This window comes from Trichechus manatus, unplaced genomic scaffold, assembly GCF_000243295.1.
Source record: "Trichechus manatus latirostris isolate Lorelei unplaced genomic scaffold, TriManLat1.0 scaffold00092, whole genome shotgun sequence".
In the NCBI taxonomy this organism is placed as follows: domain Eukaryota; kingdom Metazoa; phylum Chordata; class Mammalia; order Sirenia; family Trichechidae; genus Trichechus; species Trichechus manatus.
This window is the reverse complement of record NW_004444028.1, coordinates 421026-442017: the sequence shown is the minus strand read 5'-3', so window position 1 is coordinate 442017 and position 20992 is coordinate 421026.

Below are 20992 nucleotides of genomic sequence, written 5' to 3'. Positions count from 1 at the left end.
TTCTACTCTGTCCTATAGGGTTGCTATGAGTAAGAATTGACTCAAAGGCAACAGGTTTGGATTTTTTTTTTAAACTTAAAAAAAAAAAACAAAGAGCCAAATAAAATACTTTTGTGGGTCATATCCAGCCTGAGGCCTACTAGTTTGCAATTTCAGAACCAAAGTATTCCCACAAGAACATATTTTTAAATGGATATTCAAGTGCCCCTGGCAATACTGGGAATGGAGAACACAGGCTGGAGTGTTTATTCTCTTCCCAAGTTGACTGCTACATATGGGCTCTCAGAATAGGGCTTATCTGACCTAACACTCCATCAGAGGAAAAAAGACTGGAAAATAGTGTGTTTTCCATCTATTCTGTGGAGGTTCCCTCTCAGGCAGATTTACTCCAAGAATATTAAAAGCACAAAGCTTGCTACTCCTGGTGGAAGCTGCAGGAAAATACTAAAAAAGAGAAAGAGGCCACATTAGACACTAGCAGTCACCATCAACACATTGGTTCTGGCTGCTCCTGAGCTGTGGTTCAATGAGTATTAGCCTCTCTCAGGCTCTACTAATGAGTGAGGGGTGGAGAAAGAAGCTGGACGTTTTATCCCACTGCTCCTCTTGGAGAGGGAAGAAGATCCCTTCCCTGTTGAAAATGGTGGAATAAGGGCCCTCCAGAGTAAGGGTACATACAACCAGAATATTCCTTGGATGTGAGGATGGCAAGACTTCAACTCACTTACTTTGGGTATGTCATCAAGGAAAGGCCCATTGATAGAAGAGGACATCATCTTTAGGAAAGTTAAAGGTCAGTGAAAATGAGGGAAACCCTCAATGAGATGGGTTGACACAATAGCCCCAACAATGGACTCAAACATACCAACAATCATGAATATGGCATAGGACTGGGCAATATTTCATTCTGACAAGGGTTGCAATGAGTTGGTGCCGACCCGATGGCAACTTACAACAATAGCACAACAGAGTATGACTCACTTCACAGCTTGTAATTAGGAAATGACAGGCAATTCTACCTGTCCAGAAGAAATCCAGCAGAAAATGACTCAGCACAATGCACAGGCCTTGTTCTATATTATATTCCTTCTTTAATAAATGAATCCATCCTTCATGTACGATCAAAGACCTTCTCTTGAAAGACAGACAGCAATTTTTCTCAAAATCTGTTAACAATGACTAATGTAAGTGGCTCCAAACAGGGACAGATTATCCAATGGGCAAGGTAAGCATGATGCTTACCTTTCTTACTGGATCATCTGTAGTGAACAATTTCACATTTTTTCACCAAATCCCAAATCAAAGTCTCTGCTTCTAGGTGTAGCTGGCATCTGTCTCTCTCCCAACCCCACAGCACCTTCCTACAGAATCAAAGCCTCTTTTCAAATTTCTAATCCCTGTTAAGGACAGATGACCCAAGTGAGCAAGGTAAGCACTGGCTTACTTGTGCTTACTGACTAATTTGTAGCGCACAATTTCACATGAGTTTCACCACATCTTACAGATAATACACCCTGGCTCCAAATTCTAAGAAGGAAGAGAATTCTCTTGCCCATTATCAGTCTTATTCTTTATTATCACAATATTTCAACCTATAGCGTGTCTTTGAAAAACTGAGAAATTACTCTTGTCATTTATTGTTTATTTTCTTGGTGAAGAAAAATAAAGAACTAACGGCATGGAAACATGAGCTCTTATTATGAAAGAGTAGCTAGACAATTTTTGTGCTCTCAAAAGCTAAATTATGGTTAAGTGTTAATTTCCACTGACAATGTAAGAACAGGGTAAGCAATATAAAGTCATAGATTTCCTCATTAGCTATATAGGGGTCAAAAAGATAATGGGCCATATTTTTACCGTAGAGAAATGGCTCAGAGGTTACTCTCTTATTGCCTGACCGAACTTGTTACAGCTGAATGTGTTACTCAGTGTCATACATATCAGTGAGGGAAATAATAATAAGAAAGACATGGGCCGTGTGTATCCATAACTGAGATGATATTATTGTAGGCTACGTGGCTATCATTACAAAAGATAGTCTATTTAGGAGCATGAGTGTTAAGTCAAATGGAAATGGATTGAGTTCTGCTTCTCTCCTTAATACTTGTTTATCCATGGTCTCTTTAAGCTTCAATCTCCTGGTAGCTAAAAAGGAGATGATAATATTAACGTCATTAGGTTTTGTGGGCATTAAATAGTATCATGCATGCAAGCACAAGGCCTGGCACTTTGTAAGTGTTCAATAAGTGTTGGCCAGCATTATGCCCATAGTGAAATCATTATGTGGCTGTATAAACTTACATTTCCATAATGATTTATAGTTTACAAATGAATTGCATATACATCACTACTTTTTTTTTTAACTCTCATAAAAGTCAAAAAGCAGTACAGAAGATGGAACATATTGTCCAGGGTAAGTGATATTCTTAATGACATTCAGCTAATTAGCAATTGAGTTGAGACTCTAGTCTAGGCTTCTGACAGCTGATCCTGTGCCAGTTCTAGATCCATCTCTGTAAGATTCAAATGAAAGTGTTTCTATTACAAAGCCACCTAGATGGAGCTATTTAATCTGAGCTATAATATTTTCAAATAAAATAAGCAGTTAATTTAAGCCTACGCACAGCTAATTGAATGTTTTATTAAGTGTCTGATGTACCATCTGACCTTGTCATGTTATGATTTTATATAACTTCATTTTTAAATCTTATAACATTTCTTTAAGCATTAAAAGAGAATAATTTTTTGGAGTCTTCTAGACTATTATCATGATATAATCTTTTCTGCCCACGAAAATAAATATTTGTATTCTTTTTAATGGAAAATAAAAATATATTTACTATTTATCTTGAAATAAAAATTCAATATTTCAACAGCTATGATACCTAGCTATTTCAGAGTTACTTTCTCTTATAACTAGTAAAGACTCCTAAAAAAAAAAAAAAAAAAACCACCAAAGTCGTTGCCGTCCAGTCAATTCTGACTCATAGCAACCCTATAGGACAGAGTAGAACTGCCCATAGGGTTTCCAAGGAGAGGCTGGTGGATGCGAACCACCGAACTTTTGTTTACCAGCCATAGCTCTTAACCACTGCACCACCGGAGCTCCAGTAAAGACACTAATAATGATGAATTCACTTCCAGTTTGAGGATTTGGAATGATAGAGAAAACTAATGTTCCTGTTCAGAAGAATACATGAATAATAAATTGAACTAATCATAAAGATATGCACAGAAGGGCAAACAATCCCCATGGCCAACCAAAATAAAAGCCGTTGCCATCAAATCAATTCCAACTCATAGCGACCCTATAGGATGAAATAGAACTGCCCCATAGAGTTTCCAAGGATGTGATCTTTATGGAAGCAGACTGTCAAATCTTTCTTCTATGGAGCAGCTGGTGGGTTTGAACCACAGACCTTTTGGGTAGCAGCCAAGCGCTTGCCTGGGGAGCATATTACAATCCAGATCCACCAGGAGCTGATTTATTAGATCCTAGACATTGTTTGGGGACCTGGTTGCACAGTGGTTAAAAGTGGTCAACTGCTAAATGAAAGGTCGGTGGTTCGAATCCACCAGCCACTCCTTGGAAACCCTATGGGATAGTTCTACTCTGTCCTATAGCATTGCTATGAGTCAGAATCAACTTGATGGCAGTGGGTTTGGTTTTGGGTTTTTGGTAGACATTGTTAGGAGTCTGCGTTTTTAAATACTGCCCTTGGCAATTCAGATAAGGTATTCCATTGGCCACACTTAGAAAACTACTACCTATGAGAACCCTTCCCAAATTTTCCATACAATTTTTCAGTTTACAAAGGAAGTGAGCCTCTATCAGTGTCTGGTCCAAGTCTTCTCAAAGTGTGCTCCTTGATGTATCTGCATCAGAATCACTTTGACTGTGTATTAAAATGTATATATTTCTTGACCTCATCCCAGACAAACTAAATGAGGATGTCTAGGGTGGGGCATAAAGGAGCCTTGGTGGTGCAGTGGTTAAGCTCTTGGCTGACAACTGAAAGATTGGCAGTTTGAACTCACCAGTTGCTCCATGGGAGAAAGAAGTGGCAGTCAGCTCCCATAAAGATTACAGCCTTGGAAACCCTATGGGGCAGTTCTACTCTGTCCTATAGAGTCAATTTGAGTCAGACTCGAGAGCAACTTTTTTTTTTTTTTTAGAGTGAGGCGTCTCTGCATTTTGAATAAACTTCCCAGGTGATTCTGATGCACTCAAAGTTTAAGAGCCATTAATTTTTTACCCTTGTAGGGTAAATAATAATAATTATTAAAAAATAATAATTCTTTTACCCTTGTAGGCTCTGATTTTCTCCAGTCAAGGAGGACTTCTAACAATCATCCTTTTAATAAGGTGTTTGCAGGCAATAGCTGAAAATGTAGGGCATGCTTAACCCTGGGAGCTGCCTCAGCAGAAGGAGACAGGCGAATAGAGGAGGGGATAGTAGAGTGAAAGTCTAATAGACGAAATCCCAAACACTGACATTTGGAATGTGGTGGGATTTCTGTAGTCATCATCCGTATCAATCAGAATGAAAGAAACTATGCTGTGCTAACAAATAATCCCAATATTTCAAGAGCTTCCTATGAAAACATCTAACATTTATTTATTTTTTTTATGCTACGTGTTCAGCAAAAGGGCTTACTTTCCTGTAGCTGTGTCATCTGAACTGTGAGGCTTCCTGCTGTTCTATGCTTCAGTCTAAATATCACAGTCACTTTCACTTACAATTCAAAGTCTGGGAAATGCAATCTTCCTCTGTTCCTAAACAAACAAAAAAAACCCAAACCCGTTGCCATTGAGTCGATTCCAACTGATAGCGACCCTATAGGACACAGTAGATCTGCCCCATAGGGTTTCCAGGGAGCAGCTGGTTGATTCAAACTGCTGACCTCTTGGTTAGCAGCCAAACACCTAACCACTGGCGCCACCAGGCCTCTTCCTCTGCTCCTAGGAAGCAAAAAAATGAAATGAAACTTGGTGACTGTACAGCACTGTCTTTGCCTAAGAATAATTTATTGAGATATCCTGAAGAGGCAAAAGACCTCCATACTGAGCTATGCCACAAGCTCTCGTAATGAAGGACTAGAAGGACTTGGCTGCAGATGCCCCACCTCAGCTTGCCAAGATACCAAGCCAGGTGGTTGTGAAAAAAACCACATACAGACAAGAGTAGACCTTGTCCATAACTGTGCCCAAAGAGAAGTCATTGAAGGATGGCGTTGCAAGAGTCACAGTTCTGGTTAAAAGAAGCATTCCTAAAAGTTTGAAAGTTGCTCTATTTGGTTAATTTCCACTTAGTGGCAAAAATCAGTTTTCTGAGAATGTGATGCTCAAACTATCTGCCAATGAGCCATTTCATTTTTGAATATCCAAGGAGCCTCAGATGAACTGAAGACATTTAGGACACAGCAGAGCATGTAACATGGCCATTAGAAAGAATCCCTTCATCCATTTATCTGAACAGCTAACTAGCTAATTCAAACTGAGCATGCCGAAACTCAGAGAAAGAAGAGACACCTACTAGTCTGGGTGTTATGAAGTCTGGTGCTATACATGCATCTGCTCTATGATTTAGATTCGCTGTTTGCATTAAAGACTTGATTTTGTATACGACTTCTCTAACTAACGTGCAGTATCATTTGGCCAGGAGAAAATGCTTCCTGTGGGTTGGTGAAGATCAGTGCTTAAGGAGGTTTGATCTATGTAGAACAAATCTATGTTAATAAGTTATAATGTTGAACAAAGAAAAAGTTCTGTTTCCCAGTGGAGTGAGGCAATTACTGACATAAACAAATTTCTTCAGAGAGTAGTTCACGAAGCTTTTCCTTTGGACAGTTAAAAACGTTTAAAAATATCTAAATGGAAAGATTATCTGAAATGGACTCAGGAAAAGAAATCAGAAAGATTCCAAATAAACTCTAAATTTAGATCAGAAGCTATTTCTATCCTATGCTGGGTGATGGTAGTTTTTATACCTCATTGCTCTACTGGCTTGGGGGGAGCCTTAAAATAATATAAAATCTGATAGTGTTTATTTTTATTTATTTAATATTCAAAGGCATATGTAACAATTTTATTAATCGCTTTTCGATTGTCAAAAGCTATGTCAAATGCCCGCAATTAATTTATGATCCTGGACCATGTTTTGAAATACCTTGGACAAGTACTTCTCAACCAGGATTGAACATCATCTTTTTAAAAATTGCACATACCTGAGACCCCCCACAGACTACTAAATCTCCCAAAATGATTTAGATGCAAGCTCTTGTAAAAGATACCAAGCCAAAAAAATCACACCTGTTGCCATTGAGTTGATTCTGACTCATAGCAACACTATAGGACAGAATAGAACTGGCCCATAGGGTTTCCAAGGAGCAGCTGATGGATTCTAACTGCCAGCCTTTTGGTTAGTAGCTGAGCTCTTAACCACTGCACCACCAGGGCTTCTATAGAGACCTTAAATACCTTTAAAATGTTTGAAAATATTTCAATGAAAAGTCAATGATAATATGATAAATCTGGAGTGAAAAGATAAAAACAAATCCTAATATTCCAGACAATATTATTTCTTAAAGTGCAAAACTTGAAACTTATTGCAAAATACTGGGATTTAGAAGTGCTTTCTTTTCATATCTTGTTATGAAATTACATAAAATGTGAGAAAAATAAAATAAAGATAATAAAATTATAGGAGCAATGAATGTAATTATTAAACTGTGTAACCAAACAAGGCCATAACCCTAGTATTTATTACATCCCATGCCATCAGTCATCTAAAACAAGACAAAGTATTTAAAGTATAATGACTTGGCCATAGGCAAACACAATTATATAATTTCTAAGAAGACCCACACAGAAAGGGGTAAAATAACCTAACCCCATTCACTCATTTCCAACCCTCAGGAATGTTAAAGAGAAGGGAGATGTATAACAGCTCCCCAGTTATCATGCTAAATAGCTAAAATGTGGGGTAGGGGTCTGTGTTTGAGATATAAAGTTGGCTGGTTAAGGGAATGTAGTAGAACAAAAAATTGAATTAGAGTCAGACGACCTGAATTGAAGCACTAGTTCTTCTATCAATTGTGTGACTTTCAATTAGATACCTTTGCTCTCAAGTTCTCAGTTTCTTCATAATTAAAATGAGACTAATACTATTATTGAATTGTTGTAAAATTATACCAAAAGTATAAACCTCTAAAAAGCACATGCTTGATGGAGGTATTATGGTTATTAGTGTTTTGTTGTAAAAGAAAGCTGGAGAAAACCAAGAGGTCCAAGAGAAATTCCTTAACCTGATGAAAATTGGGCCAATTTCCAGAGAACATGGTCTATCCATTCTCTTTCATACCTAAAAATTAGGGAATAGAAAGTACAGTTTCATATGACTCTAAGGGTTGAAGTCTACAAAAAAAATCATCATTGCTGTTGTTAGTTGCCATTGAGTCTGCTCTGACTCAGGACAACCTTATGTATAACAGAACGAAACATTGCTCGGTCCTGTGCCATCTTCATGATTGTTTGTATGTTTGAGTCCATTTTGTGGCTATTGTGTTCAACTCATTGAGGGTTTCCTTCATTTCGTTGGCCCTCTACTTTGCCAAATATGATGTCGCTGAAAAGTAGAAAAGAAAGCTATTAGTTACATATTGCTTTGCAGCGTAAAACAATAAATATGTATTGCCTCATAGTTTTTGTGGGGCAGGAGTGGCTTAGCTGGATGGTTTTTGCTCAGAATCACTCATGAAGTTGCAGTCAAACTGTTGGCCAGGACTGCAGTCATCTGAAGGCTAGACTGAGGCTAGAGGATCCACTTCCAATTATAGTCAATGGGTGTTGGCGGAAAGTCTTAGTTCCTTGCCATATAGACCTCATCATAGGGCTACTTGACCATATCATGACATATTACCTGGCTTACCCCAAAGCAAGTGATCAAAGAGAAGGGAGCAAAGCACAGTGACATGTATGACCTAGTCTCAAAAGTGACACACCATCACTTTGCAATCTTCCACTTGTTAGAAAGAATCCCCTCAGTCTAGCCCAAACTAGAACCAAACAAAAAACCAAACCCGTTGCCGTCAAGTCAATTCCAACTCATAGCAATCCTATAGGACAGGGTAGAACGGCCCCTTAGGGTTTCCAAGGAGTGGCTGGTGGATTCAAACTGCCAAACTTTTGGTTAGTAGCCAAGTGCTTAACCACCGTGCCACCAGGGCTCCAGCCCAACTCAAGAGTAGAGGAGCTCAGCTCCACCTCTTGAAGGGAAGGGTATCAAATAATTTGTGGACATGTTTTAAAGTCACTTCAGTAACTCAGACAACAGTTGAATAAATTTAGTTTTCAGCTGAATAAATTGATGCCCGAAAAGGAAAGTGACTGATCCTCAGTTTTCCTATCTTCATCCCTAACCTGGTAAGCTAACTGGACGTAGTGGTGCCACAACTCAGATGAGAACTGTCTTGTTCTGGTTTGGATATCTTCATATTAGAGATGGAAAGGCACACAGTGATCCTTGAATTGTGCTGATTGGGAAACTATGACATGGTTAGTGGCTTGCTCAAGGTCCCACAGCAAAGGAACCATAGTTTCACTTAGAACTCAGATCTCCTAATCCTTGGGCTATTGATGTTTGTTGTTGTTGTTAGGTGCTGTCAAGTCAGTTCTGACTTATAGCAACCCTATACACAACAGAACAAAACACTGCCCGGTCCTGAGCCATCCTCACAATTGTTGCTATGCTTGAGCCCATTGTTGCAGCCACGGTGTCAATCCATTTCATTGAGGATCTTCCTCTTTTTTGCTGACCCTCTACTTTACCAAGCATGATGTCCTTCTCCAAGGAATGATCCCTCCTGATAACATGTCCAAAGTATGTGAGATGTAGTGGTTATCTTTGCTTCTAAGGAGCATTCTGGTTGTACCTCTTCCAAGACAGATTTGTTCGTTCTTTTGGCAGTACATGGTATATTCAATATTCTTTGTCAACACTACAGTTCAAAGGCATCAATTCTTCTTCGGTCTTCCTTATTCATTGTCCAACTTTTGCATGCATATGAGGTGATTTAAAACACGATGGCTTGGGTCAGGCACACCTTAGTCCTCAAGGTGACTGTCTTAGTCATCTAGTGCTGCTGTAACAGAAATGCCACTAGTGGATAGCTTCGACAAAGAGAAATTTATTCTCTCACAGTCTAGTAGGCTACAAGTCCAAATTCAGGGCATCAGCTCCAGGAGAAGGCTTTCTCTCTCTGTTAGCTCTGGAGGAAGGGCCTTGTGATGCATCAGTCTTCCCTTGGTCTGGGAGCATCTCAGCCCAGGAACCTCAGGTCCAAAGGATGCACTCTGCTCCTGGCACTGCTTTCTTGGTATGAGGTTCCCATGTGTCTCTGCTCGCTTCTCTCTTTTATATCTCAAAAGAGATTGGCTTAAGACACTATCTAATCTTGTAGACCTCGTAAGTATAACTGCTGCTAATTCATCTTATTACATCATAGTGACAGAGTTTACAACACATAAGGAAATCACATCAGATTACAAAATGGTAGACAATCATACAATACAAGGAATCATGACTCAGCCAAGTTGACAGATATTTTGGGGGGACACAATTCAATCCATGACAGTGACATCTTTGCTTTTCAACACTTTAAAGAGGTCTTTTGCAGCAGATATGCCCAATGCAATGTATCTTTTGATTTCTTGACTGCTGCTTCTATGGGTGTTGATCGTGGATCCAAGTAAAATGAAACCCTTGACATCCTCAGTCTTTTCTCTGCTCATCATGATGTTGCTTATTGGTTCAACTGTGAGTATTTTTGTTTTCTTTATGTTGAGGTGTAATCGATACTGAAGTCTGCGGTCTTCAATCTTCATCAGTAACTGCTTCAAGTCCTCTTCACTTTCAGCAAGCAAGGTTGTGTTATCTGCATAATGCAGGTTGTTAATGAGTCTTCCTCCAATCCTGATGCCCGTTTCTTCTTCATATTGTCCAGCTGCTCGGATTAGCTGCTCAGCATATAGATTGAATAGGTATGGTGAAAGGATAGGTATGGTGAACTCTGACGCACACCTTTCCTGACTTTAAACCACGCAGTATCCCCTTGTTCTATTCGAACAACTGCCTCTTGATCCATGTACAGATTCCTCATGAGCACAATTAAGTGTTCTGGAATTCCCATTCTTTGCAATGTTATCCATAATTTGTTATGATCCACACAGTCGAATGTCTTAGCCTAGTCAATAAAACACAGGTAAACATCTTTCTGGTATTCTCTGCTTTCAGCCAGGATCCATCTGACATCAGCATCCTCTTCTAAATCCAGCTTGAATTTCTGGCAAAATTATGCTTGCATGTGATATTAATGAAATTGTTTGATAATTTCTACATTCAGTTGTGTCACCTTTCTCAGGAATAGGCATAAATATGGATCTCTTCCAGTAGGTTGGCCAGGTAGCTGTCCTCCAAATTTCTTGGCATAGACGAGTGAGCACTTCCAGTGCTGCATCTGTTTGTTGAAACATCTCAATTGGTATTCTGTCAATTCCCGGAGCCTTGTTTTTCACCAATCCCTTCAGTGCAGCTTGGACTTCTTCCCTTAGTACCATAGATTCATGATTATATGTTACCCCCTGAAATTTCATGAGATTGATGTTTATATACTATGTAATTTCAAAACTGGGCCCCATTTTTTTTTTTTAGGCATAATGAAATATATGAACATATAATATGAAGATTGCTTGGGGTTTGTATGGGCAAGAGATGAATCTGTTAAGAAGACAAAAGGCAATGTTTTGTTTTGTTTTTTTAATCTAATTATATAGACTCATGTCCTTGGACCTTGAGATTAAAATTGGGTTAGAGAAATTAGAGGCACCAGAACTTAACTATGAACAGGCTGTATATAAACTTAATGTATCTTCTCAGAGCTACTGGCCCAGGACGATGATAGAAAACAGATATGGGAGGAGAACAGAAGTTAGCTATTTAGCTTTACAGGTGAGAAATGCATGTGACAGGAACTAGGTCTAAACAGACAGAAGCATTGTTTATAATTCCTTTGAGAAGGGGCCTCGTACTTTTTAAATATTCTTCCACACATCACTAGACCCTAGGTAGGGAAGGGGAATATTCAAGTATTACTCAGTGAATCAAAAAAGCATAGAATTGTAACATCCTACAAAATGTCTAATCCAGTCTCATCCATTTGGGGGACTCAGAAGTCAGAGATCCAGAGAGAAGAAATGACTTGATTATAATTATATAAGTATTTCACTGCAGAGCTAGGACTGGAACCCAGGTCACTTCAGAGAATGCAATTATCGGCCATCCTTCCTCTTTGTATGGCTGCTTTGGAAATAGTTCCTCCCAATAATACTAGAGGTGAGGCCAGAATGAAAGTTCTATTTCAATACCCAGATCTCAGATTGGAGAGCAGCTAACCAGTCCCATCCATCTCATCCATCTCTGGCTTCCAGAACCTGCCTGCCTCTTTGTTGACTAGAACAGAAGAGAGAGAGAGACCAGGACTGCAGAGGATGTAGCTTTCCCCAATCTCCAATCTTTCTCCAGGCAGAGTAGGATACTCCTTCCTCTGTACTTGTGTTGTTCAGAACATTTCTGTTAATAAATCATAAACCCCTATGTATCTGTTTCACCTGCAACCCTATAAGGTCCCAGGGACAGACTATATATCGAATCTCTAAATCTGAGCATTTAGCAATACTTAGTACATACATTTTCCACTAATGCTTCTTCATATAAATTCATTATAATGATCACTATCTTTGGGAACAAACTAATATAACCTTGCCCCTTCCTTCGCCCTTCTCCCCTCCATCACAGATACTGTGCTTTATCAAAGGCACGATTATTTCAGGCTTTTGTTCATCACTGTATAGTGTTGGAATCCTGGGGCTCCCAACACCACAGTCCAGCACCACTGAATCTGACCCTTGGCATTGCTTGAGGACAGGTGATCCATGACCAAGTAGGGGTAGAGAGAGCCTCAGCTGCGCCATGACTGGCCTGGTTGCCACTCTCACATTAAGGACTGCCATCTCTGCTCTATTCTACCTGCAATAATGGCTGATGCTGGAATCAGCATCATGGTCATCAGCAGATGTTCTGTTTGTGATCTCCTTATTAAATATGCTGACAATGACAGGACGTTAAGCTGCGATAAACACCCTCTACCTACAGTGCACCACAGAGTATCTCTGGCTAATGAATCCAAACAGAAAGAAATCAACCCTGTTTATTGTTTCAAAACCCAGATAAGATTAGGAAAATGAAATAAAGTACTGTGTTGATTCAGAGCCAGTTGGTAATTAAGAGATCAGTTCTTCCAAACACCCTGCATAATATATATTTTCTTCTCCGGGTCAATAGATTCTAGCAAGATAATGCATCTTATAGCCTTTCTCTCCATGCTCAGCACCACTGCTGTGATTCAGAACCCAGCACCTCACCTAACAGCTTTCTAGTTTCTGTCAATGACTCCAGTCTCTCCTCTACATGCTCTGTATACGTCATCGACAAATCAATCTTTCTAGAATACAGCTCTGATCATGACACTTCAAGATTCCAAGACCAGTCTGTAGCTCCTTACTTCATACAAGATAAAATCTTGTTTGGTTTGTTTTGCCCTACATTTAAAGAAGTCCATTCTCTGACCTCCTGTTTTTAGAAACTTACTTCTTTCTGCTTCCATATATTCACTAAACCCTGGAATCCAACGGAGTGATTGACGGTTTCTTGAATACTTTTCCTACAGTGTGTCCTTTGCTGTCTGGAGAATACCTTTTACCCCCCAACATGTCTGCTCTCAGGTTCATGTCAAATGCCACTTTTCTGATACTACCAGCAGAAAAGTTTTGCCTTTCCTATTAAATCTCTCATAGCATTTCTTCTGTACTTTTATTCCTTCATCCATTCATTCATTCAATATTATTAACTGAGTTCCTATTCTGTGCCCAGAACTATTGTAAAACTGGGAACACAGCAGTAAACAAAATAAGCCAAATTCCTTCCTCTCATAAAGCTTACATTCTAGTGTCAAGAGACAGACAATGAACAAAATAAACAAATCAAAAACACCAAACCTGTTGCCATAGAATTGATTTCGACTCATAGTGACCATGTAGGACAGAGTAGAACTGCTCCATAGGGTTTCCAAGGCTGTAATCTTTATGGACACAGACTGCCACATCTTTCTCCCATGGAGCTGCTGGTGGGTTCGAACTGCTGACCTTTCAGTTAGCAGCTACGTGCTTAATCACTGTGCCAGGTGGGCTCCTTAGCAAGGTAAAGAAGTAATATATATAGCAAGTTATATGGTGATAAGTCCTTTAGAGTTACATAAAACAGGTTCGTAGGATAGAGAGTGTTTCGAGGGAAATTTCAGTTTTAAACTGTATTCGCTGAAGTTCCCACTAGGAAGATAAAGTTTAAGCAAAGACTTGAAGGACATGGAAGAGTGAACAGATTTAATAGCAAGTGTAATAGTCCCAAGATATCAAAAAAAGAGCAAGCAGTCCCGAGGCGGTAGTACAAGGAACATGTGGGAGAGTAGGCCATGCAGTCAGAGGTGCTGGATGGAGGTGCAGATAATGCATGACCTTCTAGGAATTGTAAGGACCTGTCATTTGACTCCAAGTGAAATGGCAAATGTATCATCCATGGTCCCAGCAGGAAACAGATGGCATACCTTAATTAACAGGGTAATTTAACGATAGTTTAGTAAATTTTCTACTTATAAAGGTTTACACAAAGATTAATAAACCTAATACAGAATAGTACAGTAACCAGTGTGGCTAACAATGGGAAGCATTACTACCCTAGGCTTAAATTGGCAAGAATAACAAGTGGTTATAAGAAGCTAGAGAAAGTATATGCATGATGTGGCTTCCTGACACGACCTATGGCATTCAGTAGAGGGATACAACCAGTGTATGTTGACCAGATAGAAGCAGGGGGAATAACTAGTCTTCACTCTCCTTCTGCCCAATAGTCTCTGGCTAGCGTCTCTCACTGCTGAATCCAACTAGAATCCAGAGGTCAAGGAAGCGTGTTGATGCAGTCTAAAATATTCATCCTTCTAGGCAATAAAACAGGGTAAGGAAACAGAGAAGATCTAGCAGGCAAACAGAAGCTATCCTGATCAGGGATCCCCTGGAAGGTCTTGGGAAGAAGAGTGACATGACATACCTTATGTTTTTATCAGGATAACGCTGCTCATTGTGTAGAGAATAAACTACAGGGAACAAAAATAGAGATGAGAGACTAGTAAGCTCAGGAAGAGATGATGGGGAGGGATTTGGATCAGCATGTTGGCAGGTGAGTGGTGAGAAGTGACTGCAAATTGTCCATTTTTAAAAGTTGAACTGATAGAATTGGTTGACAGATTCGATGAGGGATGTGAAAGTGAGAGGAACTGAGGATAAAGTCACAGTTTTGGCCTGAACAACTGAAAAGATAGAGTGGCAGTTTTGACGGGGAGAGGAGATCAGGTATTAGGGGGTTTTTTTTTTTCTTTTTATTTTTTAAGTTTGAAATGTTCTTAGACTTCAAAGACAAGATGCTTAGGAGTCTGGCATTCAAGAGAAAAGCCTGGGCTGTATATATTTATATTGGAACCATCAGAAGCCATTAGAAAAAACGTGTGTCTATTGGTGGGGAAAATGTTCCAAGGACCTGTGCTTGGTCATCCCAGTGATAGCAGGTCAAGGAGATGAGAAGGAATCAAAAAGGCCAGTGATATAAGGGTTGTGGAAAGAAAACAGCCACCACTTGAGAGGGCTAGAGGAGAAACAGTATCGTCAAGAGTGAACTCATTTCCATTACTTAAGACATGAAGGGAATTTACAGAGAAGAGGTAGAGGACATCAGACATTTTACTAATGACTGAGTTCCAAAGGGCTCAGTGAATATGTTGTAGTGCTTGGGGAGGAGAAGGGAATAAGGTCAGAAATGCGGATGTGTAGAACTATGTGGGAATTGTAATGCAGGAGATGAATAAAAGCGGTCTGGGAATCTTGGGGTCAAATGTCACCTCTGAGGAGATTCATCTGATGGACTCTGGAAGAGAGATGGGTGAGAGACTGGACAAGTTATGGAGATATAAAGATACCTATGAAGAGAAGAGTCTAATGAATTAGGGGTAACCCAAGTGTCTTAGGAACCCTGGTGACACAGTAGTTAAAGTGCTTGGCCACTAACCAGAAGGTCAGCGGTTCAAACCCACCAGCCGCTTTGCAGGAGAAAGATGTGGCAGTCTGCTTCCGTAAAGATTTACAGCCTTGGAAACTCTGTGGGGCAGTTCTACTCTGTCCTATAGGGTCGCTATGAGTTGTAATCAACTTGAGGGCAGCGGGTTTAGAGGGTCTTGGGACTTTTGTGGCCATAACTGTTATAAACAGGGATGGAGCCTAAAGAGTTTGGTCTCTCTCTCCGTCTCTCTCTCTCTCTCTCTCTCTCTATATATATATATATTAGGAAGAACGAGGTGGTGAGGCTGTGAGTTTTGGAGTTAGAGTCAGAGGTCTTTTCAGGTCAATTCTGAGACTCTCTGTTGACCCATGTTGATGAAGGGTGAGGGATAAGAATTAGATTCTTACTTTCTGCCCTGCATATACAGGTAGTCCCCAACTTGACATATTCAAGTTACGATGATACACACCTATGACCCACCCGTTTTTGTTTTTTACATCTCATCGTTAGTAATATGTACTACCTACAATGTTGCAGTTTTTGCAATGCATAATTTGCTGATGTTATCATTCTCATGCCAGCCCCCAAAGACAAATAAAGATCGGATTTATGAAAATACTGACAATAAAAGGCAATAATAATGAAAACAAAAAAAGAGGTATTCGACTTACGTCAGGGCTGACTTACGACAGAGTCATTGAACGGAGCCCTGTCCTAAATCAGGAACTAACTCTAGTGATTTGTTTACATGTTAACAGTTCCTTGACAGCAGAATTATTGTTGTTTGCTTAGTTTCTTTATATTCTCCAAGGTCTCACACATGGTAGTTTCTTTATAAGCTATTTTGAAGTAATGATCTAGGCATCCTCAGTTTGTATTGAACATTTGCTTGTCTCTTCCACCATAAATTCGTGCAGTATAGTTTTGAAAAACTTTGTCCTTGGAATACCTTGTACCTCAAGTGCTCCACCTCTGTCAGAAGTGATACTGCCCGGAGGGGTTACTGCGAGATTTAGCTACAAAAACAACCTAATCCCATTTCTTCAAACTTGTTATACTCCTTTACCATCCTTAAATTTGCTATTCCTTTTGCTTCAAATGTCCATTATCCCACTTTTTAGAACCACTTTTCACCTTATGAACTTTTGCTCACCATTTAGACTTAATGTATGTATCACGTTCTTGACAAACGCTAAAGATAGATAGATAGATTGATTAAAAAAAAAAAAAAAACAAACGTTGCCATGGAGTCGATCCTGACCCATAGAGATCCTACAGGAGAGAGTAGAAGTGCCCCACAGGGTTTCCAAGACTGTAAATCTTTACAGAAGCATACTGCCACATCTTTCTCCTGTTGAGCAGATGGTGGGTTGGAATCACTGACCTACTGGTTAGCAGCTGAGAGGTTAACCACTGCACCACCAGGGCTCCTGATAGACAGATAGATAGATTTGTCCACCTAGTGTCCATCCCCCCTCCTTTTCTCAGTAATAGAATTCTGATTTTTTAAATATTTTTTTAAAGGAATTCAGGCTTTCACATCTCTCAATCCTTGTTTTGTGGGTAAGGCTGGATCCAGAAGAGGCTCTGTGACCCAAGCCCGTCCAATCAGTAGTATTTTCCTGGCCATAGTAGTTAGGGAAAGCATGTGAACTAAATCAGTTCAAAAAGATTCAGCAGGAACTGCTCTGAAATTTGTAGAAAGGAAAATTATCTTTCATGGGGTTACTGAGTTAACAAGAATTGTTAAGAGCCCTCTTGCACCATTTTTGAAGAAATAATTTGAGTGAATCCAACAGCGGGAGAAAGAGGAGGCAAAAGATGAAGAGAGAAGGACTTCTGAAGAGAAATTCTGAACCCTGGATCCAGCAGTGTCTAAAGTAATTTCTACCTCTGGATTTTTCACGTATGTGAACCCATAAATTTCCTATTTTTCCTTAGGACAGTTCAGGTGGATGTCTTCCATGTAGAAATTAAAACAAAAAAAATCATGACAAATACATTCACTCTAAATAATGGAGAGCTAGAAGCCCAGTGTCCAGTAATCAAAGCTCAAGCCCCTGAGAGTTATCTGGCCTCTAAGACTCATCACAGGCACAGTAAGTCTCTTAGGAAGTGGGGAGAAAAGACCTTGCCTAGGACTGTCCTTCCCAGCTCTAACCCTCTATTTATGCTTCCCATATGATGAATAACAGCAGTCAGGCCATTAATGCAGAGATAATTAGCCAAAGATAATTAAGAGGCAATTCTTCTTCCTTTTGAAAGCCACCCAAAGTCTACAATTGAAGGTTCATTCAATTATGACGGTGCTCATATTCAACACAAGTCACATAGTCTGTAGACAAAACCTACCCTCGAGAGAAATGAAGAAAAGTTTAAAATCAAAATGTTGCAAAGGAAGGCTGCTTCTATTACACTTTATCAAACCACTTATCGCTAGGAGGAGCTTTCAATATATATTATAAAGGAATTTCAGAATTTTGATAAGAGCTATTAATCAATTAATCAATTAACATTAATTTGACAACGACCTGGAGCAGAACAGTGAAAGGTTACACAAAAAAGACACAGAGAAAACTTTTCCAAATACACTGCATATGTACTTTCAAATTTTGAAAAGCATATCAGAGACGTATCCTGTTAATTACTTTTGTGAAACAACTTGTAGTTTGAAGAGTTACCCAAAACAAAACCCATTGCTATCAGGTCGATTCCAACCAATAGCGACCCTATAAGACAGAGTAGAACTGCCCCATAGAGTTTCCAAGGAGCGGCTGGTGGATTTGAACTTCCAACCTTGTGGTTAGCTGCTGTATCACTAAACCACTGCACCACCAGGGCTCCTTTGAAGAGTTCAGAGAGGGGAAATAAAGGTAACATGATACTTTCCTCTGGGGTATAGCGGAATGATAGTCAACAGCATCTCCATAACACGCCACACTGTTTTATTACGTACACCTTTATCTGGCAAATCTTAGGCTAGCGATCTGTGTTCAAATCTATTCACATAATGACATTAATTTCATGCAGCAGGCCGTAGTGATTGGCCACCAAGTTCAATTAACCACAGACAGCGACTGTTCTCTGGAAGCACATTTCTGATGGCTGACATTGATCAAACTGTATGGAAAAAGCCACAGCTGTGTACTTTATAAATAGTTATGTTTATGGACAGCATTTTCCATTAAAAGAGTAAAATATTTTTTTCCAGCTATGTATTTTTCAGTCTCTTTGACCTTGAAGTTTGCTGGAAAGGATTGTTTTGTGGGAGTGAGCAGAGGACTGGCTATAGAGGGAGAGAGGAATACGAAGTGTCGGGTGGGATCTACCTACCCTCACTCATATACATCATATTATTTAATCACTCTAGGAACAATGAAAACACATTTCACAGACGAGAAAACCGAGTTTCAGATTCCTTGCTCAAGAACAAAGAGCTAGCAAGTGGCAGAGCTAGGATTTAAAAACCAGATAAATCTGGCTCCAAGGTCTGTGTTTTCCACACAAATCAGGTTGCCTCATAATATTTCACACGAATATAGGTCTTAAATGGTTGTTTATGTTTTTGGCACCACTGATATATTATGGTAATGAAATACTATCAAGAATGGTTTGATGATTAATAAGCTTTATTATTTTGTCATTTCAGATCACAGGCTGTAATTAGACTACATAAATGGGCTCGTGAATTAAAATATAGCTTTCTGCTACATTATGGCAATAGCAGTAGCGATCAACTGCATTTATATAACATTTTACAGTTTCGAAATACTGCCACATACTCGAGCTCTTTGTGATTCTTTTCTCCCAGCAACCTGTAAAGTAGTTGGATCCAATACTATTCTCACTATTTTATAGTTGAGGAGATTGAGGGACAGTGAGAGAAAGCCCTCAGATCCAATGAACAGCAGAACTTAAATGAATACAACATAGGACATTCGTGCATTCAGATGTTCACCCTTTCAACAAATAATGTTCAACAAATACCCACTATGTGTCACATTCTTTATTTCTTAAGTGATATCCAATCTGCACTCATTTCATAAGTTTGAGCCTTATACCATTTTTGCTGTTTTTAGGTGCCCCCAAGTTGATTTTTGACTCATTGTGCCCCCACGTGACAGTAGAACTGCCCCACAGGGTTTTCTAGGCTGTAATCTTCATGGGAGCAGATGGCCAGGTTTTCTCCTATGGAGCTGCTGGGTTAGTTCGAACCACCAACCTTTTGGTTAGCAGCTGAGTGCTTAACTGTTGTGCCACCAGGGCTCCTTGAGGTTTATATTACAAAGATATGTTACGAACAGTACCTACCATGTCCAACAGTCTTTTCCAGCCCCATCCTACCACCCTACTAAGAGAAGCGGACTTAGGCAATTCTTTGAATGAATTCACCACTTTGACCCGGTCCAAGAGCAGCAAATCTATAACTAGATGTTAACCTACGACGTGGTCTAGCATGAAATATCCGCTCACAGGGGCAAAGGCTGTTGGGCAGGTCAATCACACACTGTTCGAATAAGGAAATACAGGGGGAGGGGGGAACAGCTTTACATTAGAAAGAAAAGAAAAAGGCACCCAAAAGAGGTGAAGACTAAGAGAATAGCAGAGCCAGACTTCTGGGCGAGATGGTCGACTTAATAGAACTCATTGCTCTTACTCTGAACACATAGAAATGTTGTCTAATATATTTAAAATAAATTAAAAACAGGGGCTATAAAGCAAGAAAAAGAACATCCAGATGTTAGAAATGAAAAATAATCCCAGAGCCATAGCAACAAGCAAGAGTTGAAGCCATGTGGCCTCTGGGAGACTAGGCTATATACTTGAGCTTGAGTTCTTAGTGCTACATGCAAAAATTGGTCTACACCTCAGGTCCCACATACAGTGAGGACTGTAGCTGGACTCAGTATAAATCAGAAGTGCTAAGTGCTGTTCTGTCTAGGTGTGGGATCCCAACATCTCTGAAATCTCTGCCCACTGGCCAATGGCACCTCAAGTCATAGGCATAGGAACAAAGTCACAAGTGAGGGATTAGGATCCTAGTTCTCTACCTGTGTGGAGCCCACATCCACACTACCTGCACTATTTGGGAGAACCCTAATTTTAAATCCCGATATAAAAATGGGACTCAGCATAATCCGTAGGACCTAAGCAGAGGCAACTATGAAACTTTCTCATAGGAGAGCTTGCACCATCAAGATTTGCACCAAACTCCCTAGACAATGACCATTCAAGACGTTATTACAAACATCAGAAGCAGAAAGACAGACAACAGAGCTACCAAATGGGAAAATCCACATATGTAGGTCCACATTAAGGGAGATTAAAAGACTTGAAAAAAAGTGTGTTTATAGGTCTAATGTGCTCAAAGCAATATAAAGAAAAAACAAATTTATCAAAGGGGAAAAGAACATGAGACAATGATGCAAAAATAAGCAGTGATGACTGACAGAACTTTTTATTAGCAAAAATTGAGACTAGGAGACTTCTGGGATAAAAACTTCAAAATGCTGAGGAGAAAAATAAAACTCGCATTCTAAAATTATATACCTAGCTAAATCATAATTCATATCTGTAAATGAAATACATTTACAGAAAACAAAAGCAAATAAATGAAAGTATCATCCATGGGATTTATAAATAGAAGATTAACTTAAGCAGAAAGGAAGTCCAGAGGGAAGTAGTATGCAAGAAGCAAATGTGAGTGAAGAAATAAATAAAATATATTGATAGATGGACATAAGTATCAAAAGTAAATTTAAAAAATAATG